The 24,268-nt window shown below is 41.3% G+C and overlaps 1 protein-coding gene across 6 annotated transcripts in view; it reads left to right on the top strand.

Annotated features, from left to right (window-relative positions):
- TSPAN18 (tetraspanin 18) overlaps positions 1–24,268 on the top strand; it is a 120,793-nt gene that overhangs the window by 3,932 nt on the left and 92,593 nt on the right. Inside the window, exon 2 of one of the 6 annotated variants that reach the window (XM_051791754.1) lies at positions 20,604–20,807. The exons of the other annotated variants lie outside the window; for them this stretch is intronic. The gene's annotated coding sequence lies outside the window, so the exon portion shown is untranslated. The remainder of the gene's footprint in view (positions 1–20,603; positions 20,808–24,268) is intronic. 6 annotated transcript variants of the gene reach the window in all.

Genomic DNA, 24,268 nt, shown 5'->3' with positions numbered 1-24,268 from the left:
GTTCTTGTCTGGGAATACTGTTGCAAGATAATCCCTACTCCTGCTTTTTCAAGAATTTTTTACTAATTTCAGTATGATTTGTTTGTTTAATTTAAACTGATTTATCAATAAAATGTGAGGGAAAGATTTTGTATCCATTTTTCTTGGGTTTTGAGGGGAAAAAAATCCCACAAGTAGTATAGTGAGAGTTGGAAAATAACTTGTTTTGGGAAGTGGTGGTCTTTAGTTTTCACTTTAAAACAGCGACTCAAAGAAAAGTGTTGTGTTTGCATGAGAGGGCAAAACCTGTGTATTTCTTCCCCAAGATGCATAGAAGTTAGCTGTTTGGGAACTGAAAGTGCTCATTCCTTTTTAAGCTGTTTCTTATGAGTTCTCTTCTTTTAAATATTTTTTTTCCCCTGGAAACAATTGTTAATCTTAATTGGAAGTAGCAAAAGAAGGAAGAAAACGGTTGTACAGAAAATCAGTACAGACAACTCCATTCTTTCTCGTGCTGCTTTTTCCTTCTAAAACTTAAATGTTTTGTGTTGTTCCTTCCCTTTATACTGTCCACTTCTCAGCACTGGGAAGATTATTGGACTTTAATTGTATTTCATGTGAAGATATATTCCAGATGGCTAGAGCTTAGCTTTCTGATAGTCACTGCTGTCTCATTTGTAACTGATATGACAGCAGAGTTGCATTTGGTCCTATCTTTGCTTATGACTATAGAGTTCAGCATTCCTCTTGTGTCTATTTATTCCCCTACACCAACATTTCTTTTTTTCTTTTCACTGTTCTTTCAGTCTTGAGTTTCCAAACTGGTGAATGAGTTATACTCTCCCACAGCTGCAGAAGACTCGGGTGAATTCAGTGCCCACCAAACAGTTGATGAGTCTCCCCCCTACCCAACCTCTTATCTTGGAACATTTAGCAGCTACTTTGCTGTTTATAAGTTCTGCATTGGTAAAGATCTGCCTTGGGCTAATTTAGTATAAATTGTCTGAGACTGAAAGAAATGGCTATAGGAAGGCAGCGCATTGATCTTTTTCTGTTAACCACACCATCTGCTAAACCAGTTTGTCAGCATGTTTTTATTTATTTTTGCACAGATAAGATTTAAAGAAAGAAACTATAGTAAAGATGTTTTACTCTTACAAAGGGATTTGCTTCTGCACCTCTACCATCTTCTGTTCTCTAGCGATGGGCTGATCTTCAATGGTCTTCCTCAGAGCTACAGACAGAGAGGCTCACCATCCTGGTGAGATGTGTATGTGTGGGGTTTTTTTGGATCTGAATTGCCTCTGCAGGTGTCTTGGTACAGGAAGCTTTGGATAACTAGATGCCTAATGTAAATTCTTTATTTCTGGTGGAGTAATATGCAGCGAATATTGCATGACAATTGTGAGTAGTCATGTGGTGTCGATTTATCCTCACCAAATTCAGTTAAAAGAAAACCAAAACCATTATTTTGTCATCATCCTCAGAGATGCTGGAAGTGGGTTTTTCACTGTCACAGGCTTTTAGTAAGGAGCTAGTTTGTGCACAAAATTCCTCCTGAGTGTGAAGTCCCTCCAACAAGGACTCTGATGATTAATAAGTCTCTGGATGTTCTTGTGTTTTGGGCATTGATTTTCTTTATTTTTTTTCCATCATGATCTTCCCTTTCTTATGTATTTACTAAATAAACCTGGTCTAAAATGTTAGCTTCGTGCTTCTTGAGAAATAAATTGAAAGGTCACTGTAGATGAGTCAATTCTTAAACTCAAAGTTAATATTTTTTAGACCAGTCTATCACTTCAAGCAGAAACAGAGGATGCTTTTGATGAAATAAACAGTGCTGAAACTGAATCTCATCCCTGTGCTTGATATTACTTGGTTCTTAAAGGGCCTACTGTGTTTAGTTCATCTCTATTCCTGTGCTTCTGTCTCGCTCATTTAGTTGGTGCATGGCCATGTTAGAGAGGGACTTTGGAGCATCCGTGGTGCCTAGTGAGATCTGGAGTTTAATTAGTCTTCTGGAAGCAGTATAACCAGTATCCTCTTTACTCCTACTGTCTGTGGTGCCACTGTCAGGAAAAAATCTTACTGTTGCTGTTGGTCCCAGGGAAGTGGAACTAAACCAAACTGCTAATGTGAAAAGTCATGTAGGATAGCAGAGATAATAATATCACTTATATTCTTTCAGACTTCTCACTTGAGTCATAAATAGCTTTAAATGCATCTTATGCCATCCCATATGTCTAGAAAGCCCACATGACAGATGAGTGAGATGGGGTATGGGACCGTATGGTGACTTGTTAACTGTGGGTCAGTGGCACAGCCTGACAGGGGCTCAGGAGCTTAAGAGGCCCTGGCTGCAGCTCAGGTCATGTATATTGTGTGTGATTACTGTACTGAATGTTTCTGCAGCTCTGTGCTTCTCATAAGGCTCAGCACTGAAATTGTAACGCTAGCAGCTTTCTTTTCATGGCCCAATGCCCAGTTTGAAGAAGGGTGATTTTGGTCATGTTGCTAGACATACGTATTTATGGCCCTGTTTCATCTGTTGAATTTAATCTGTTGGGGTATTTTTAACATTATTATGGAAACAGTTACTATATTTACTCCTTACAGAAAGCTCAGTTTATGACAGTCTATGAGGAGAGAGTTTTAGAGTAATAAAGATTGCATTAAAGAATGGTGTCTACACTTCTTCAGAAAAAATGGCTTAAATGAACTGACTGGCAGCTTGCCTGTTTTGAGACATGGACCTCACAGGGCACTGAACTGGAACACTCTATGCTGGGAAAGCAATGATGGGGTTTGTTCTTGGCTCACTTGATAGCTCATCTCATTTTCTTTCATCTCAGGTCTTCTTGTACAGAGAGAGCTTATGCCTATACTGGGCTGGTTTCTCAGGCCTGCTGAGAACCTGTTTCTCATGGAAGTCTCTGGGACCTGTGGGTACCTGTCAGATGAGCTCCTCAAAACCTGTTGCCAGTGTAAATGAGTAGCAGTGAGATTTCCACTGACTGGAAATTCAGGGGACTTTGGAATGAGAGTCACTATCACTGTTGATGGGCTCATTTCTGTAGTCATTTAAAAATCAAATGTGTTTTAATGTCATTCTTGCTGATAAAAATTGATGGAGCTTAATGGTGATAATAATGTGGTGAGTATACCATGGACACATGTATGAGAAATAATGGAGAATAAAGGAATGAATATCTCAGAATGTTACTAAAAGGGGTGGACTTTAGATCTAATGTATTTTTGAACTGCTGACTCCCTTTTGCTCCTGTTAAGGTCAGAGGGAATTCTCAGAGCTTCTTAGGATGAGGTGCTTATTTTGTGTCAATCAACAAAACTTTTCCTTCTGATGGGAATATGGCATGTAACAGGAATCTTCTAGAGTTACACCAGGCTGTTTATCAGAATAAGATACAGGAAAAACTGAGAACTAGTTCTGGAAAAGCTTGAGGCACAACGCTGGCAGGACCAATAGATCTCTGCTTTGGCAGCCTAAGAATTGACAATGTAATACCCTGCTGATGTGATGAATGACTCTGGGTTCATAGTATTGGAAAAAATCGTTCAAAACTGCTAAGGATTTCAGCTTACAGTGATGCTTAGTTAATTAAAAACTTATCTTCTTTTAAGTATTAAGGGAAACATCAGTCAGGAACAGCAGTCTGATGAGTTTAAGAATGAATAGGTCTTCCCAGACACTGTCTGGATTAACTGTTTGGGGTTTTTTTTATTATTTTTTTCCTTTGTTTTGCGTCTTTTCTGTTTTTTTCTTTCTCCGCTGTTATGAAAGGAGCAGAAGGTTTCATGCTCTGCATTTTGTGTGTTCATATTTTGATACTGCAGTGGGGAAGGGTTGGCAGGAGAAGAGTCAGAGTTAGTTTAAAAACATTCATTTTCTTTGTTAATGTTGCTGCAGATAGTTAAGTTTTAGTTTGCAGTGGATTTCTTACAGTATTTCTGTAATGTTATGCTCTCTGGGAAGTGTTTTGAAGCTCTGCATTAGCCTTGGGGTGCAGGGGGCATCAGAACTCTTACTCACAAGTCATAACACTGATTTTACTGCTCAGAACCGAAGTGGGTGAATTGCCAGCATAACATCAGCCTGCTGTAGACACTCTGGCTCTCGGAAAGTTGCATTGCTTTTCTGAGCATCTGTTTCACCAGCTGTGAAAATGAAGACAGTACCCTCAGCATGTGGGTATGATGAACATTCTTGTTAGTTAATCTTGGTAAAGTGCACTGGAACTGTGAAGCATTGTGGGTTTTTGTTTGAAAGTGTGAAGGTTTAAAATGGTGTAAGCCATGAGCCTGCATCTTTGTTAGGGAAGAGAAGTACCAACCATGAGTCCTTCTGGGGCAAGAGGGGCAAAGGGTTTGTGGGAAAGAGGAGAAATTTGACTATGGTGGAGAACCCAAGGGAGAATTATGCCTCATTCTAACCTTTTACACAAAGTCTAAATGGACTTACTTGGAGCTTTGTGAAGTGTCTGTCCAGGGCCAGATTTTGCCCTCATAGCAGTTGCATTTCCTTTTGTTGTTTTTCCAGTCCCCCTTCCACATGCTTGCTTTTTATGATCAAAGCTTCATTCTTTAAGGATATGCCAATACCTTGTAATAATGCTCAGAAGATCCCCTATGGGGAACAGTTCTGACTACATGCTGAAGAATTCTTTAATTTTCTTCATACTTCTTGTTGTTAGGACCATCTCGTTGATAAAAGGTGTGGTTCTTTTTCTCTTGCTGTTACTACTACTTCTTTGGCTCCCCTCCTCTCCATACACTGCACACATTCATTATGCTCTCCCGTTGTCTTGTCTTATATAAACTTGGTTCCTTGGTTCTGCTTTCAATTCATTCTTTTATCTTCTACAGTGCTCAATGAATGCTTAAAAATAATAAATATTAATAATAGAGCTCTTTGAACCAGTAGGTTCTTTGCTGTTTAAACTCACCTTTTCCTGCTGCTTATCCCCTATTAGAAGTTGCTATAATCTGTAGATTGTAGCTGTAATAACTTCTGTAGCAGTGGCTGGGTTTGTGACAAGCGTAGGATTATAGCTCCAGGTGGGGAATTGGCAGCAGGAACAGAGAACCTCAAAGGCACAAATATGTTGTTCCAGTTGAAATATTCTTAGCAATAAAGGAAGAGAAGCCAACAAAATTTAATGTGGGAATAGAGCTATTTATCTACGTTTCTATGGAGTGTCAGTAGCCTATATAGGGTAATCCTGTACTGCACATAAAATGCTGTGTTTAGAAGTAAAAAAAAAAAAAAAACCAAAACATTCTTTCTGGAGAACGTAGTTTAAGAAGGCTGTACTTTTGGAGATACTTTCAGGCCAATTTGTAGGAAGTGTCTTAAATCAGCAAGACAAACTATGAGATACATCTGTGATATTACTGTATGTTTTCTTTGAATTCCTTGTGAAGACAGGTTAACCTCTCCTTAGAGCTGCAGAAGAAAAACATGCTGTCTGCCCCAGTGTGTAAAGTTGACCACATAATGTACAGTCCAGTCTCCAAAGCTTTTGCCACACACACACATACACAGACACATACTCTTTTGGACGTCAGCAGCATTTTTACTGTCCCATACTAAGGAACGAGTAAGTTAAACATGACTGGAGCATTTGAGGTTTTCCCACTATACCTCTTTTCCTCTGTTTAGCAATATAAGCTACTGGATTAGGAGAAGAGAGAATCCTGAGGTATCAGGGCAAACTTCATGAAATCTTATTTGTTTCTCCTATGCAGTGTTGCCTTGGCCCTAGGTAGGGGAGATGAGCTATTCCTAAGCAGAATAGGAATAGCTTAGCCCACGGTTGCGTGGGCTGCTTCCAGGCTTGTGTCTTCATCAGAAACCATGCTACTTACTAGTTGAGGCTAGGAGTTTTTCAAGGAAACAATTTGCCTACAGAAAATGCTGATTTACTGAAAACATTGTGGGAAAGGATTGGTCTCCACTCAGTTCTCCTCGGGTGAATTTCTTGCACTTAGGATAGAATTTCTTAGTCAAAACAGAGATGCTGATTAGGAGCCAAGCAGTTTGGGGTTTTCACCTATGCTGTTACAAGTCCAAAACAAGGTCCTGAAAGCAGGTTTCCTACCTGCCTTCCACACCAGAAATGCACGTCCTAACCACAGAACTGTTGTTCTAGAGCACATGGGTTTTTGTATGAAGGATTCCAAGGTGGATTCCAAACTTTCATCCCTATGTGAAATGAAAACAATATTTTAAATCTCAAAAAATGCAGTTCCCATGAAAAACCAAGTTCCCATCCCAGTGTCCTTGTGTCTTCTTCAGTGACCTTACTGTCTTTCCTCACTGGTTCTGCAAGTTTGTGTCTCCCCTGGATATGCTCTTCATGGACTAGAACAAAGAATCTCTGAAGACCTTGGAGAAACAATCAGCATGTCAGTAACAGGAGGAGAATGACTGACCCTGAAGCACTGCTGGTTTATTTTGGCAGGGTCAAGGCTGTACAAAGCTATATAACTCCTAAACCCCTGCTTCCTCTGAGTAATATTATTAGAAAAGCACCTTAAGCAGCTGAGGAAAATACAGCTGAACACTGCTAATATATTTGTGCCTGGGCCATTGTTGTTGGGCAGAGTAGGAAAAATAATGCTTAGGGCAAGAGAGGAGCTGCTTGGAACAGGATGAAATGCTCTCTTGCTGGTTTGACTGCAGCAAGCTCAGCAAGGGCAGGGCTAACACATGGCTTCAGTAATAGGTCTCTTGAATTTCTTCTTTCTCCCACTTTGCAGAGAGGAAAGTGGTCCTCTCTATCCTTTCTTAATTCTCCTTGGAGAGTGAGGAGATAAGAAGAAAGTCATGAGAGGATCTTGGCTAAGCTGGGAGTGTGCTTAGCGAGGGTGTTTGTTCCCTGTGGTTGTCCTCTGCAGCACTGAAGACCCTGAATCTGGTTATTCCAGTGCATCTCACCCACTTAAATCTTGATATGCTCTGAGCTGCTTGACTGCCAAGGGGAGCTTTCAGAGGCTCCCTCTGTCATAAAAGGTGGGATTCCAAGATTGAGGTGAACACTGCAGTTCTGATTATATGAGAATGCCACTCTACCTTTACTTTATATTTTGTTCTGGCTTCTTTTAAAGAAGGGGGGGGTGGAAAAGACTGAGGGTTCAAGCTTCATCACTGCACAAGCAAAGACAAAGCACTCCTCTTAAAGGTAAAACATTCCAGTCCTTTGCTGTGTATTTGAGTTTTAAATAATAGGAGTTTCCTCTTTCAGAGAAGCCAAGTGCATCCTCAGATGGTCTCCACTAACCTGTTTTAAGACTTGTGTTCAACTTGCGGTAGATGAGGAGTCTGAGCTTGCCTTTTTGGTTTTACCCCTCCTTCAAGTTAAAGTAGGAGGCATAAGGTGTGTTTACAGCACAGAGAAGCAGCAGTGAAAGGCCTGACATGGTGGAAATCAGAACCAGAATCGCCATGTAACTTTTTTGGATGCAACATAGAAGAATCCACAACACACAGTCAGCTCTGGAAATCATATAATGTCAAAGCACTCCTGAATGTGAGATGAGGTCCAATATGTCTGTCTGCAGGCAGAGAAGCAGAGCCTAGATACAGTGTTTGAAAGAACAAATAAAAACACCCTAAACCTTGCTTTTATGTTGTTTTTTGGAGGGTTTTTTTGTAATAAAAAGGCAATACTTTCAAATATTAGATTACAATAATATCTTAGTATGTTTTCACATAAAAATGATTTAAGAAAAGAAAATATTTCTCTTAAATTAATCAAGTCCAAGACCTCTATCTGTGACTGAAATATCAGCAGAATTCTTGCTTCTTCTGCTTATAGTCATTAAAGGAACCTTTAAAAGAACCTCTAAGAGGTGGATTGCTGAGGTTCCATAGATCCCCAGGAAGATAAAGGTAAGCTGCTAACTTTCTTCAGAAGCTTCGACTCTACTCTTAACTACCATTTGGGAATTATATGAGACCTTTTTAAGGACTAGATCTTTTGCCCAAAAAAGTCAGTTTGCGTCTTCTAATCACTGAATGACCAGACTGCTTTGCATTCATTTCATATCCATATTCTACCCATTTGTTATGCATAATTAAATTATTGGGAAAAGCAAGCTTGTAAGACTTTACTCTTCTGAATCAGGGATAGTGAATTAAAACAAAAAGTCAGGTTACTTTGATAATAGTTCCAGTAAACTGAGAACTTAGATGTATGGTTGAGCTGCACTGCAAATTCATCATGTCGAAGTAAAGGCAGACTGCACTAGGATACTGTTGTGAAGGATTTGCCATAAGGGCAGGGCTGCATACCCCAGCTGTTCCCTGAGACTGGCTTGCAAAATCCTTCTCGTGGATGGAGCTGTATTCTTGTTGACTTCAATGTCACTATCTAGGACTTGTCTGTCATTCAAAGCTGAAGGAGTGCAAGAAAAGCTGTGCAGTGGATCTGTTTCTCTTAGCATCCTACAAGATTACACTAGTAGACTGTCCTTTATCATGAAGCTACCATCTTCAGTTGTAATCCTTGATTCTTTATGAAGTACAACAGTATAGAGTAGGACCAAACATTTATTTTTTTTTTGACTGGAATGCGATTAAATGTAAGATTGCCTGAGTCTGTCTATCTTGCAGCTTTGTAAGTAACGCTGCATGGACAAGATTTGTTGCTTCCTTTCCCTTTCCTGTTCCACTGTCCCTGAGCATTTTTCCTTGGGATGAATTCTGCCTAGTAAAGCAAGGATTTGTCCAGATACGCTATTGTTTAGCAAGGAGGTGGTGAAACAGATGCAGTTGTTGGAACTGATGATAAGGTAATTTTCTCACCCTTCCATTACTGCAAATGTGTTTGAAAGAGGATTTGCATTGCTAGTAGTATTTGTTATTGTGTGTATGGCCTTAGATATAAATTGGAGATTGAGTGGTGGATAATGAAACAGTGCAGTGTGCATGAGTGAACAGATTGGGCACGTATCTGAACTAGCTGTGTACTAGCCCACCAGAATGAGTCAGTTGCTCAGAATTTTTCTGGCGGATGTAACCTCTCTGTTTCTTGTCACAGTGATTATCTACCACTTCTTTGCTGAGTTTCTGTGTGGTCCACATTATCTGAACATCTCTCAGTTGCAAATGGATTGTATCTTTGTAGCACCTTTCTGAGGCAGAGAATTCCCATTTTACTGATGTATGTGAAGTCTTAGTAACTTGCTAAAGGAAGTTGTAACAGACTAGAAAATAAGAGAATAGCACCTATCCAAATTTCGCTCCTAGAAAATACATCTCAGGTTTAAAAAATGGGAAGGGAGTATTTCTTGTATTCTAGGAAGACTGTTCTCAGCTAAATGAATGGCTTGCTTTGCTGTGCTCTTGGAGCCAAATGTCCCAAGTAACTCAGTGGTATGTTGTTAAGGCCTTTTCTTCTTTTGCCTGTGTTAATTGTGCATTTACTAAATTTGGATAGAACACCTTTTTCTCTGTAAATGAAGCTCTATTTGTGGGTTGTTTGAGGGTTTTTTGAGAGATGAAGGGGGAACGGTTGTTTGGTTCGTTGTTTCTCATAGAAAACAAAGATCTTCTGAAGTTTTGAAGAACTGGGGGTGGGGAGAGATTCTTACCTCAGCCAAATAATATTTCATGGTTTGGTATATACGTTAGAGTGTGGGAGACTACAGGTAGTGGCCCTGGGATCTAAAACCCCCTTTTCCACATTGTACTGCAGTGCACTTTCTGCTACTCTTGCTTTCTTTTAAATGTCAACTTGTGACCTGTTAAACTTCCTTAGAAGTGCACAGGTTTATAAAAAGCATTTTCCTTTGAACAGACTGGCTTTTTCAGACTGTTTACCCTGCAAAGTAGTGTTTGCAGAGAGGATATAATCAGGCCTAATAGTCCTTATCAAGTTAGTGACTCCTTGAGTCCTATCATTTAGTGGTATCTGAGGAGTGATGTGATGCTGAAGCATTTGCCTGTTTTTGCCAGCAATCCTAATCAAAGCCACGGAGAGTACTGCTTTCTCTGCCCTGAGGCACTCCTGGGTGCTTCCTTGAGAAGGTGATTCTGCGCTATTAAAACAGCACATGCTGTAAAAAAATAAAAAAAAACCCAAAACAACAAAAACACTTCCCAGGCACAGATGTGGAGCTGCTAAGTATTAGTGCCAATTGTGCAGTTCAAAAATCACAGCTTTGTTCTCAAGATTGTAATAGTATTAAAAAAATTCAGCCTTGATCTTGATGAGAGCTCAGGTCCCTGAGATTGTGTGGAATCAGGGTTAAGGTTTTTAATTTGTTCATTCTTTAGAGATGTTGAATACCTTTCATGGGAGCTGAAATTAATGGGGGCTGTGTGTGCTCAGCATTTTGGAAGGAAAACAGTGTGTGCATGTGTTGTGATCTGTGATGTACAGAAGCCGGCATCTCTAGAGGGTTGCAGTATCTAAGATGATACCCCTATAGTTGTTTCTTAATTAAACCCCAGACACTTTACATGGCTTGTCCTGAACTTCAGGACTCTGTTTTTCTCAAGCATATTTGAGACTTCTAGCTTGGCAACTCCTTGGAGCTTTCTATTAAGGTATTAAGGGGAGGAAAACCAGTTGGTTGCCTCAAGCTGAGGAGGAAATGCTAGACTTGAAGGATTATCTCAGTGCAATGAATTTTAAAGACTTTTTGCTATACATGTGTGGAAAGCTGTCAAAATGCTAATGGTTCTGCCTTCTTGTTTAACCCTTTCAGCATACCAAGCTGATGGTGGGGAAGTGAAAACGATGCTACTCAACTGAAAAAGGACAGTTCAGTCAGAAATTAAGTTTTAAGTAGCTTTTCATCTATTAGCCACAACTTCTCCCAGTGATAAGGAAGAGTGATGCACCCATCACTTGGACAGACCAACTCTACACTCATAGTTGAGCCCATCTGCAGATGTGGTGTAGGTCAGGTACCCCCTGCAACCAGCACCCTGCAGTAAAGGCTAGCACAGGGTTGAGAAGCTCCCCTTTGGTCCCCACCTCCTGCATCTCCCCCTCAAAAAAAAAAAAAGTGAAGCTGGAACCAGGTTGCTGTGGCTTGATGACTCCTGCAGCCCCTTCTTGGGGTGATTCAGGTAGCAGTGTGGAGCCCCATTGCTTCCCCACTAGTTTTTGGGACGTGCACCCTGCCTGCAGTGTCATGGACACCTCTGTTGTGGCAGAGTCTGTATGGCTGCCAGGACATGGGGAGGTCTCACACCGTCAGAGCAACTTGTCCAGTCAAGCACATACCTGAGTGGCTCTGGGACGGGATGGACCATCCTACCCGCACAGATTGAACACAAGTGTCCTACAGCAGCACAGGCATGCCCCCAGCTTACTCCAGTTTTTCACCAAGGAGACTCTGATTCTCCTGGGTATCTTACCTCACCATCCTAAGCAAGGGAAGACATGGACTCTGGGTGGAAACACAGGTCAGAGCACTGGGAATGTTTTCTACGTAGCTGCTGTGACCTGGGCAGCAAGGCTAGTCCAAGGTGCTGAGCAGATACTGTTTACAGTCACTCTGTGCTGTAGTGGCTGCTCTGCTGTTGCTGCCCAAAGCGGCTGGGCTGGTTAAGTCTGTGCAGGAGGCAACCAGGCGTCTTCCTCAGGGGATACTGTCCGTATCTGTGAGGAAAAGCTGTTCCATTTATTTAGGTTTTTGGATGAAGTTTTTGACGTGTTAGGAATATCTCATTCAACTCTAGAGAGATTCTGTTAGTGTTCTGCTTTGCAGCCAGGTAAATACTTGGATAACTGACAATATAAATAACGGAAATTATGAGTGTTATTAAACCCATGAGGCTCAGTCATTCCTTTAGCTGCCTCTGAAATATGTTAGAGCAATGGGTCTGCCTGTGCTTATCTTTTTAATCAGGACTAGCCAGGCAATTTTGCCCTCAGGAGAGTCTGAATCACTGAGCTGCAGGGCTATCTTTGCCATTAAGCTTATGGCTTTCAGGTTTCAGTGAACTTGTAATGTTATTTATTTGTTATTTTTAAGGCATATTTACAGTTAAATGTGAGCTGCCAGCTTACTTCATATCTTCAAAGCATCAGTATTTTCTGTTTTGCAGCTGAAGAGTATGGTTGCCAACATGTACCACCTGGGGGCAGGAGCAAGGGCAGGCAGTATGAAAAGGATTGCTATAGGGATTTGCTTGGGGTTGGGACTAGGGAGACACAGATGGAATAAGGCAAAGAGACTCGGTAGCAGTGAAAGACTGTGGAATGTGGCATGACTATGTTGTGGTGTTGTATTGCTTGGGGTATTCTAAGCTAGATTGGATAGGGCACTGGGGAAATCAGCTTTAGGGAAAACTGGTTTAACTTGGATTGTTCAAAATGATATGAAAATATGGCTGGTGCATAGTTCACTAAGAATTGTGTTGATCATGATTTCCTGTGTGGCTTTTAGCAAATTTATTATTTTGAGTCAGTGCGTGGGTATTTATATATTTAGGAAAAGAAATAGATATTCACCCCACCCCCTTGTATTTTTCTCAGCATGGACAGTAACAAAATTTTTGCCAATCTCATGTATATTTTAAGGCTGTTTTTAGTGGACTCTTCTCTGTCTGATTCTTACATTTCTCAATGAGTGACTTTAGGTATTGCAAACAAGACTTTTTAAATAAGGACTTATTTCCCCTGAAATGTGTGTGATCACTGGAAAAAAAAATCTCACTACCTTTTTCTAACTTGGTTATTTTTCACAGAAAGTACATTTTGCTTAATCTTGAAAATTTAGGGTTGCATGCATAAATACGTGGCTCTCATTGTGCTCATGGTTGTTTTGCAGACATAAATCTTAAACTGTGCAACTGCTTTGCATTTTCCATTTGGGTTTTTGTATGTGCAAAGGGAAGGGAGCCTGAGCTGCATTCTTCTACCACAACCTCCCCTTCCATGCTAGAAGATGAAGGTGTTAACAGTAGGAAAAGTAGGATTTATAGTGGGGTGTATGTATACGACATGTCATTGTCACTTCTGTGATTAAGTTTGCACTTAATCTCTGCCGATTAAATACTAAACACAAATGCAAAACAAAATCCTTTACTATTTCTGAAGAAACATGTCATGAAGAGTCAGGTCTTTAGATAAGCCTGTGAAGCTGATTGCTGGGCTGGCCAAGGGGGGGTGGGATACGCAGGCATGGTCTCTAAAGGGTGTTTATTGGAAGGGAATGGTCACCCTCTGATAAAAAACAGTTTAGGTGTTCATTTTAGTTTGAAATAGAATAAGAACCTCCAGCTTCTTTCTTTTATATTTTTAGAGGCCTGCATAATTTTAAAGCTGTAATACTCTTTTCTTTTCACTGGATGAGGAAAGAAGGGGTGGTGAAATGCTGATTTAACAGAACCACAGTCTAAGACTTGAAAGTTGCCATCTTACAGGAGTTGGCTGTGGATCTTTTGCATGTACTATGTTTCTGAGGTGAGAAGGGTTGCAGGGGATGCAGCCCATGACAGTAAACAGGGAAAGTTCCCCATTTGCTCAGACTGGACATACCTGTGCTCTCCTATTGAAGAAATGGAGGTTTAGAATATTGGAGTTGTTGTACTCTGAAAGATTTCAGTCTTCAGTGCAGCAGCAATTATTTCTACCAAGAATCTTTGTGTTTCCAGATTCCCAGGATTGAAGACACCTTGCCCCAGGACATGCACCAGCATGATGGGTAGGACACCTTCTGGGAAAGAGAAAGTCCTTAGATCAAATATTGGCTTGAACTTAGGCCAAAAGTCTATACGAACCAGTCTGCAGTATTCCTGAAGCCAGGCACTCAGTCAAATTACCTGTTGTTGGATGAGCTGTGGTTGTTGTCCATGTGTGTGGTCTTAGCCCACGGCAAATCAAAGGTAATACAATTTAGCTGAACTCTATCATTGCTAAATTAAATTACCTCACATCAGCTGCAGAAGATGAGCCTTCATATGGAGAGCTACCACAACTCAGCTGATGCTTAGCCTACAGTTACTGCAGAGTACCATAGCTTTATTGGGACCTCCACTTGAGTGTCCCAGTGACCAAGCAATATGTAGTAGCCAATTGCAAGGAGAAGGAAATATAGTTGTGCCCCCAATTACAGAATGTAGTCCCTAAATCTCATCCCATTTTTAGTTTGGGAAGTTCAGGTGGCTGAATTTGGGATTGATGGAAGTAGAGGTTTTCAGTAATTAGTGTACCTACTTAAAAAAAACAGATTGCCTTTTCCAGCAGTTGTTGACTCCCTTGCCAGCGGGGAGGTTCTCTTGCCTGTAACAAGCAGTGGTGCCAAACACATTTTTGTTCTCTTGGGAATGTGTTTCCTGAAAGGTTCCTTTCATCTGCAATGAATTCTTGTGCTTTAAACCCAGGTAAAATTAATGTGGTTTTTTTTTTTTTTTTCAAATATCTGTGAGAACTTCTTTTTAAATGAATTGTCCCATTTGATAGCAGAAAAGCAATAGTCTGTCCTCACTTTCAGTTTTTTGTCTCTGGGATCAGTATTCATTGTCTAGGAATACAAGATGGTACTGAATGATCTGACCTTGCCAGGGATGATTCAGCAAGATTGGCAGCCTGAATTTGGTGCCATAATGGGATTTGAAAGGGAATTATTGTAAAATGATGTTGGAAAGGACATAGGATAGCACTTTGGATCCTTGGTCTTTACACTAGGAAAAGCTAACTTTAGTAAAAGCTTTTGTAGCTAGTCTGTGTCAGCTCAATCTGAGGAGACTAAGAATTGCAGGAGATGCCTTTGTTCTGGTGGGCAGTGGGAAGGCCTCTGCTTGGTCTGACCTGATTCCCTGGAGATCATGGGCTGAGGCTGTGAAGGTGGGCCATGCAAGCTTCAGAACCTCTAGGAGGAGAGGGGAACAAGGGTTTGCTCAGAGGAAATATTAAGTCTCTTATCCCCGAAAACCCAACAAAGTGACCATGATCATAGTGACGGGCAGTGCTTTCTGCAGTCCCAGTGGTTTGGTACTGGTGGAGCGATGCTGCCAACACCACTGCTGCATGATTATGGAGTCAGGATCACAGGTGCTTCTGTGTTCTTGTGATTTGGTTGTGCATCCTGTTTTATTCCAAGCCAGTGCTGAAATCTCCTGTTATTGACTGATAAAGGCTCTCAGGCTGAAAATTGTCCCATTCACATCATCTCCCAGAAACCATTCCAGCATGGCAAACTCTTTTTCCAGCTCCAGTCTTCCTCTTTTACTAGGATTTTCTAGAAACCATGGTTGGAACATGTTTCTTAAACATACATGAGGTTGAGCATCTGTTGTTTGTGACACCTGTCATTGCACATGGAAGAACGGATGTGTAAGTTCATGCACAGCCAGCTTTCGTTTCACAATGAAGATGTGGCTAAATGGGAATTAGGATTAATACTGGATTTAAGATTCTCGTAGTTGGCTGGTAATAACCTAATCTCCTCAAAGGCTGCAGGCAGGCTGGCAGCATTCAGCTCAAGGGTGTTGTTTGCAAAACCTGAAAGAAATTGAATTTTGATACTTAGAGCGCTTTAATCGGAGCCTTTCAAGATAGTGTATGCTCTTCCCATCCCTATCTCAAATGCAGCCTTTTAATATCTTTAATATGTGACAGCCACCTCGGCTTCTAGGTCTGATGGGTGTTTGACAGTAATATTTTTCTTTTCCTTTTGTAAAAGCTTAAGAATTCTGTTTGATTTTAGAAATGTATAAATTGCATTCTGAAAGTTGATATAGCAAAGTGTTTGTATAGGCAGAGTGAGACAAATCCAAGTAAGGCAGCAAGTACTCCCCAATTTAAAGTGTTGAGAGTGCTCAATGTCCTTCAGGTAAGGAGGCTCGAGAGGCCACAGAAGTGTGGTGCTCCTGGAGTTCAGTCTAGCCTGGTTTGTTTGTTGCTGTGATAGAGATGACTGGTGAGAAATGCATTGGTGAGTCTGTGCAGGTCATAATATGAATCACTGCATTTGACATTAAGGCCCATATTGGAAAACAACATGTTTTAACATGAATTGTTGATGCTTCTTCTTTTTATTGTGGCTGCAATGCAATTTTCTGTGTATCTAGTCCCTACTGGAAGATACACATTTAGTTATCTAAATAACTTTTATCTTCAGTTAAATCCATTGAAGTAGACTTTATGCAGGCTTAGTCTTACATTGTCAAACAAATTCCTTGCTTCTTTCAGCTTTCTCTTGGATAGCAGTTTTGGTTGGTTCTGTCCAAACATTAAGAGATGTCATTTGCAAAATGGTTTTCGACCTGCATCACTGCTAGTGACAGCCTGGCAAAATGTGTCTGGTTTTCCTTTGTTTTAAATCAGCAGCCCATCCTGTTTATGGAGGGTATCAAAGGCCTCTATAGTGTGATGATGTATGCCACTGCCAGTTGAAGTATGTATTTGAGCCACTGAGGCTAGAAGGAGCAGAGACATATTGACTAGATTTGAGTGGAAAGCTTGTGGAATGCTGCTGCTAAAATTCAATATCCATGTTGCTAAAAAGAATGACTTTTCTGCAAAGGTGGTGATGAAGTGTCTTTAACTAGACGTGAATTGACTCTTATCAATTTGTTTTTTCTCAAGCCTATTCAGCCCTCACCTCAACAGATTTCTTTGGATTGTTTGTCCGCTCCTTCTGTGTTGGTCCTCCTTTCTAAGGTTGTCATTCCTCTCACTGTTGCCTTGTTGTAGAACCTGTTCTCAAATAATTAATCTTCTTAGATAATCTCTATTAATCTTCTTAGATAATTTTTAAAACACCATCAAGCAGGACATTTTTTCTGAGGTATGAAGTTTCCTTTCGTACCTTAAGTCACCTGGCTCTCAGCACGTGAAACTGAGAAATGAACTGAAGCTTTGCATTCCCAAGGCTCAGGGCTGCCCACATGATGACTTAAGATTTGAGCAGTGAGTTGAATTTAATATTGCAGTATCTCTGCCCCCATTACTCTCAGAGTATAAAGGAGCATCGCAAACTGGTCACCTGGAATTCAGGTCTCTACTGGGGCTTACAAGTCCCTTAAAACATAAGTTCGTCAAAAGCAGGTTGATTGGAAAGCTTCTGTTCTCTTTTTAAAAGCCATAACCCAGGCAAATTTTTGGACTTTCAGCTCCATTCCCTCTTCTCAGATTAGTGTTAAGGAACAGTGGATAGAGAGGGAAGCCAGGCGAGTCTGGCACCCAGCAGCAAAGGTTAGCAGAGATGCATGAACTGTACCAGCTTTGTTTTGGTTACTTGAAAGCATCCAACTTTCACTGACTCTAAGAGACCTTATCCCTCTGCAGGAGTCAAACAGCTTGGTTTAAAGCATGTAACAATTCATGGAAGTGCTTTGTGAGCACCTTAAACCTGTTGTTTTGTTCAGTGTTATGACCAGTTGGAAGGTTTGGTCTGTTGTTTTTCTGGGGTATGGTGGGAGGTGGCAAAGACTGCTTAGAACAGCAGTTTGCAATGAGCCAGTGCCATACTGGGTAAGGCCTGTGGGGGTGAAGCTCAGAGATTTCTAAGCCTGTAAAAATCCAGGAGAACATGCATTAATCCTATTGCTTGCTATTCTAGCCTTCTAGCAAGCAGATAGGGAGCTATTAAACCCCTCTGAACAGAATTAGGGGTGAGGAAGAATATCTGATAACTTCAGCTTGCATCAGTTGTACAAATTACTTGGAGAAGAGCAAACACAGACAGAGAGTTTTAAAAAAGAAACAAACAACAGCCAAACAACAACAACAAAATAATCAAACCAATGGCAACAACAAAACCCTCTCACATATCATCAGGATGTGCCTACAAAGAGGATTCAGGTTTTCATGCTGGCTGAACTGTGCAAGGGGAAGAAAGTGCCACACTTATCTGGGCACTAGCCAGTAGGTACATCCTGCCACAGAAGTTAAGCATTCCTTGAAGTCAAAGAATTTGAGGCTAAAACCTTGATTTTATATAAAAGCAATTGTGGTGGTAGAGGTGTATGGGTGTGAGTAAACTGCTGTCTTTGTCATGGTACCTTAGAGAGCTCAGAGTGATAGAAACGTGTCTTATGAATGTACTGTGGTAATTTTTTATTCCTTCAACTGAGTCCACTCTGTGCTCAGCAGTGAGACTGACAGAGGTTCTTCACTGGCACTTGAAGCTCCACCTCAAAGACTCTTCTTCGAGCAGATCTCACTGATGATGCTGTGCTTTTTAAAGGATTTGCAGCCTTGCCTGGAGAAGGCCAGCCAACATCACCACAGCTACTACAGCTCCACCAACACTTTTTCTTTCAAATTCCCCAAGTGTGGCCAGGAATGCACAACCCCTCTATTCTGCTGTGCCCTGGCCAGCCCAGTGTTTTGTTGCAGATGAATGCAGTGGAATGATCTGTAAACATAACTGTGTGTTCTGATGGTGAACGTATGCAAGCTGCTTGCACTGTGTTACTCATTTATCCCCACCAGCCCCTCCAAGCTCAGCTGCTGCTTTATCACTCCTGATAAGCTGGTGTGTGATCTGAGGTAGAACCATCATCCAGAACTGAAGGCAGGCAGGAGTCCCACGTGCATAGTTTGGGGGCAGCTCAGTTTCTTTTCTGATAAGCCTGTGCCTCTTGCGGCAGTACAGTGCACACTCCTTTTAAACTGTAATCATAATCCTCTTTTCAGCCAGCTCTGCTATCCCCACAGGAAGCATTAGCAATATCACAAAGTGCGGAGACTTCATTGTTTTTCCCTAATCTGCAAAGGGAACTGAGACAAGAGAGAGGAAACTTTAACCTATTCCGTGCCTCAGTGGTAAATAATTAGTTTTTTACTGAGTGGGAAAATGGGGGAAGCCTCTTAGTTAAGATAAAGTAAGCACAAGGCTCACAGGCTTATCTTGCTCTGTGGAATTTGGGAAAGGATGTGTCCTTGAATTCGCCTGTCTGGTGTGGCCTGATTTTGTGTTTGGGAGAAATGAGTCTATTAGAGCTGCCTTAAGTGATGGCTGGGTATAAGGCACCTCTTGCCAGGAAATTCGGTAGCCATGCCTTTGTTTAAGGACCTGAACAAAAGGCCCTGGATGCCTAATAATGTGCAAATTTGGGTGGGTGGGATATGGAGAAGGTTAATAGGGCAGGCAAACAGAGGAGGAGCTGAGCTTGAGAGAGGAGGAGAGGAACGCGGAGGACATAGCTGAAGAGAGAAGCAAAACAGAAAGAGCAGCCCCTTTTTGCCATGTTAAAATTAACTTAGTCCCCACTGACAATTTTGGGGTAAGTGCAAGCTGTGTCTGATGAAATAATGGTATTTTCACCCGCGGCTGTGTGAGAGGTTACAGCGTGGCTCCCTGGGCTGTCTGTGTGTAAGTCTATGTTCTGTGTGCATACGGTCCAGACCCCGACCCGTCACAAGGCGGGACTAGGGTGTGCTGTGGGAGTGCTCATGGATGGGAATTCACCTTGGGTCAATGCTTTACCTTTGCAGAACTCCTCTTTGCAAGCTGCCTGTCGTAAAATCTTCCTTGTCATGCTTGGTTCTGAGGCTGGGCTGTGTTCTTCCTGAAAAGGAAAAGCTGAAATGGGAGGATTTGCCCTGCCCTGGAACGGAGGGCACAAGTTCAGTATGGAGAATGGTCCACTTGCACGTGTGCTGTGTCTGTGAAAGTCCTTTAATCCAAAATATGACAAAAGCAAAGGAACAAAAGAAAAGCGTCTCAAAAATAACATGAGATAAGGATCTGGAGAATTTGCTTTTTATTTCGCACAAGAGTTCCCTGGAGACTATTTCTTTTAAGGGAAGAAATGTAGCTTTCAAGGTCGAGCTTTTTTTTTTTCTCCTCCCCCCCTTTTCTTCAGACTTCAAAGGCAGTCAGCTGAGAGCTTCTTAGGAATGTTACATCTGTTCAGAGTAAGCGTGGATTGGAGGGAAGGCAGTTTTTCTTCTTCCAAAGTGTCTAAAATGTGTATGCAAATTTTCTTGAGCATGGTAAACAAAACACAACCTCAGTGGGGCTGAATGGTGTACAGTAGTGAAGGTTGGAAGGCCAGCAAGTGGGAGTAGTTTTCTGCAGACAAGTGTTTTTTTCCTGATGCCTTAATAGAAAACAGTTTAATGTCTGTTCCTTTAAATAAATTTTTTTTTCAGAAATTGAGACTTAACAAATGGACAGAAATGTGAACTAAAGCCTGCCTGCTACTCCTCAGCCTTTTAGATTGTGCTAGCTGTCTACCTGTTGGTATACCTGGTTTGTCCTTTTGCTTTCAAAATTAATCTACGTGTATCAGAGTGAAATCAAAGTTTTGCTTTCTGGTTCTAATGCTTAACTACTGGTCCTTCACCAACTGATCCAAAACCTATTGGCAGTGGAGGGGCTTTGAATCAGGCACTTGGCATGCCACAGAAAACTGTCACTGCAAGCTTGGAGGATGAAGCAGGTGGGCTTAGGAGTTGGACCTAGTTTAACACTGCTCTCGCTGTAATGGAGGGGAATTTATTGCTGATTTTGATGAAAATTGATGTGTGGCTTTGCTGAGTACATTTGTAAATCCTCTCCACAGTAGGACTTAGGGACCTGATCAGGTCTCAGACAGCCGTGTGCATAACTGCCTCTTCACATCTCAAAAGTGTAACTGAACTGCAAATGGTTTTCACACCAATTATTTCCCTCTTGTTTTTGAATAGAACCGGGAGGGACGTTGTTTATCCCATTTCCCTGGTGCAGCTGAAACTCGAGCAGCAAGCTTGTGCTGAAGCTGTTGTTTCCTCTGCATGTTTCCCATAAGGAGGCCAAGGAGTGTGAGATTTGTGATTCAGTGTGTAGCTTTGTCGCATGCATACCCAGGCTGAAGATGAGAGAAATCTTGGTGCTGTCTCACTTCAGGTTGGGTAAGTATGTTTTGTTTGTTGCTTTTGTGGATTTTTCTTTTAAACTAGGCTTCTTAAATGAATAGCAGCAATATTTAATAAGCTTCTGTGTAAATAAGCAGAGAACCCTGGCTTCATCTTGACTAATCTGTTTAACCTTCATCAGCCCAAATATTTACTCTAGGCATTGAATATCCAGGCAGTGTAATTCTGGTGCTAAAATTCATGCACTGAGAATGCTGTAGATTGACTAATCCTAGAGAATTCCAGAAATCCCTGTCTATATAAATAAACTTCCTATATGAAGGATTATAACTAAATAAATGCTGTGGATTCAGATCAGCAAAGCAGAAGTATAGCAGTTGGCTCATTTTTTCTGCTGAAAAATACTTATGTATTTTTATAAGGTTATTCATCTTAGTCTAAATAGATGTGTAAAGAAAACTGCAAATACTGAAGCACGATGCTGTCACATACTGTAGGAAGAAAATTTACCCCTCTGCCTTTTTGCTAGCATTTTTATCAGTTTTCAAATTGCCATCAGCTTGATTTACCCAGACTGTTGAAATTGTTATTCCTTTTGGGCATAGCATTTCTGGTGAATCTGTGTTTTGTACGTCTTTGTTCTCTTCCTGCAATTGGGGAAAGAAGAGAGTTCATGGAACAGTATTGGTGATACAAAATTTGTAGCTCAGTTGCTGAAGATGCCCCCTCTCCCTACACCCACACATTTCTTCAGCTGCAGAGCAGAGTTTACAGCATCTGAATTTATCAGGAACAAAGTTGGCATCTCAAGACAGGGTCTGAGGTGTCCATTACAGGGAATACTTATGAGATCCTTGTGTAAACCTGTTGGTGTAGGCGTGGTGTAAGCAACCTTCTGAGCAGTTTGGCTTCTTTCTTGTTACTGTATTAATTATCCTGTCTTTGTGAGATTAATGTGCAGACTTATTTGGGATCCTTATCCTGAAGAAGTTCTGTTAATATCCCTTTGTGTTGCCCTGTTTGTTACTGGACATTGTTCCAGACATCTGAAGGCTGTAAACACCCAGGGGAGAGGACTTAGTTTGGCTAATGTAAAGGGAATAACTAAAAAGAATGGGATCAAGTTAGAGAAGTAAAATCAAAACTGTTTAAGGAGGCCTTCACAATAGCATCGGTCATTAAGTTCATGGAAAGTTAATGTGTGCTCTGCCATCTGAGAATTTCAAAAGTAGACTTGTAAAAATGAAATAATAGGAGGGCTAGCAGGATGGAGATGTTCCCTATTGACAGGGAAGGGCCCCATCTTTCTCACTCACTGCTTTTTGCTTGTAAGATTCTCTGTAACAGTGGAAAACTAGAAGGAAGAAAGCGCCTAGCTGCTCCATTGTCAGGAAGACATCTAACCTGGAACCTGTGCTGCTCATGGCCACATGGTCCTAAAAGATAATTCTCCCTGATAGAAAAGGACCAGTAGGGGAAGAATTCCACCTCACTTTACTTGCCAACAGGCTCCACAGGGAAATTCCTTCTCTGTCCCATGCTGAGTTAGTCAGTCCTTTTAACAGTGTATCTGGGGAAGAATCACTGCAGTTAGGCCACTAATCTCATTTCTGTCCTCAGATAAGATTGTTATCAGAGTAATTGTCTGTTTGCTCCCCCTTCTGAGTCTCATCAGAGTGGATTGTGCCAGTACCTCCTGAGGTAGAGGAACTCAGATATTGATTGCCCCAAAAGAAAGAGAAAATCCTCAGTGTATATTTAATGTAAACTCCAGTTTTGTTTGATGTTCACAGGAAAATCATCTGGAAGTAACTTGCTCAGGCGGGTCTTGTGCATTTCACAGTAATATTTTGTTCTGGTTTAAAGTCTTAAGTTTAGTCAAGCAAGTTCATGTTGTGCATGCTTCGGTGAGGCTTTCGAAAGATAGTGATATGCACCCGTGAAACTGGTACTTTCCCAAGCCCTGGGACAGAGCAAGTTCATGTCTGTAGAGAATGCATACTCTTAGGTGTTCAGCCAGCAAATAATTCTGAACAATTAGTGCTTTTTCCTTCATTTCAAAGCAAATTGCAGTGGTGGGTGGATTTTGCTGGTGGGTATAAAGGAGGCTCAAAGATGTTAACTTTTCATATATCCTTCAAGTTGGGACTAGAACTTGTCTGTTGATGTGCTTACCTGAGGAAATGTGCTGTTTGGTCTGTTTGTAGCAGTAAGCAAACCACAGGTAATGCAGCACTCCAGAGAGATACAGGAATGATGTGTGCTTCCCCTGTTATGTGGGTGAGAAAGGTGAGAGAAAGAGGTACCATGGGCTGCCATGGGAGTTGCCAAAACAGAGTTGCATGGATAAGGAGGTCTGTGCCAGAGCCAGCATTGCTAATGACTGCTCTTGATTTCTGTTCTGGGTTACGAGCTCCTGTCACCAACCCTGTATGAAAACCAAAACATGATCCTGCCCTTAGTGGTGGTGCTGCTGTAGACATGTTGTCTGGCTTAATCAGATTTGTATTCCTGAATAGCTTAATGAAGCTCTATAGCTTTTGAGTGTGATACCTCAACCAAGCTTAAAGGGCGAGGGTAACCACTGAAGAGAGTGCTCATAGCTGCTGAACTTGCATGCCTCCTATGTGAGAACCACTGAGACTGTCTGATTCAATCAGGCTTAAAAGGTGTTGAATGAAGCAGGTTCTTTCAGGCACATGTAAAAGTCATCTTGGGGACCTTGAATTTGGTATGGCCACAGCTTCTTCTAGCCTAATGTGCGTTCAGTGTGCTTAGTGTGAATATTCTCTAAAACTATTGCATAGTTTGCTGCTTCCTGCTCCATTAGACTTCAGATCACTAACTGTTGTGGTAGCTTCATGGCTGTAGTGTCCCTTTTAGCAGGAACCATAGCCATTTTCATTTGCTGGATGACTTAACTGATGTTGCTCTCCTTTTTACAGAGAAACAGACTTGAAGAAAGAGAGGAAGAGAACTAGAAAGACATAGAAAAGCTGTTTAAAAGTATTTGCCTACACTGCACTAAAGAGATGCCAGAGATACTGTTTAGAAAAGTGCTTCTGGAACTGGAAGTAATATAACTACATCAGGGCATCCAGTAAACAGAGCCTTAGATGTGTAGGATGGTGTGGCCACACTGCTGTTAGAATTTGATTTTGCATCTCCATACAGTGATGCAATATCACCTTACTCAGACCTAGCTGTGGTGTATTTTATTTGGCCCTGTTGATATGCCACCAATGCGAATGTCCAGCAGTAGAGCTTGTGGTCTTGAAAGCCCCTTTGTATGGTTTGTGGCCTTGTGCACAGGAATTTATGTTTTTATCCCTTCTCCATTACATGTGGGACTTCTTGTGGTTTTTGTTGTGGTTATGTTTTGTTTTTTCACTTGAAGTGTATTTTTGGCACCCTTTGGTCCTTTAATGGGCTCTCACGTTATCAGACGCCACAACTACACATACATCAAATGTACTTTATTATATAGATTACTATAT

Source organism: Manacus candei, unplaced genomic scaffold (assembly GCF_025592945.1).
Source record: "Manacus candei isolate 608988 ecotype Guabito, Panama unplaced genomic scaffold, ASM2559294v1 h1tg000033l, whole genome shotgun sequence".
Classification (NCBI taxonomy): Eukaryota; Metazoa; Chordata; class Aves; order Passeriformes; family Pipridae; genus Manacus; species Manacus candei.
Note: the sequence above shows the minus strand (reverse complement) of the source record. Positions and strands in the feature narration are given on the sequence as shown.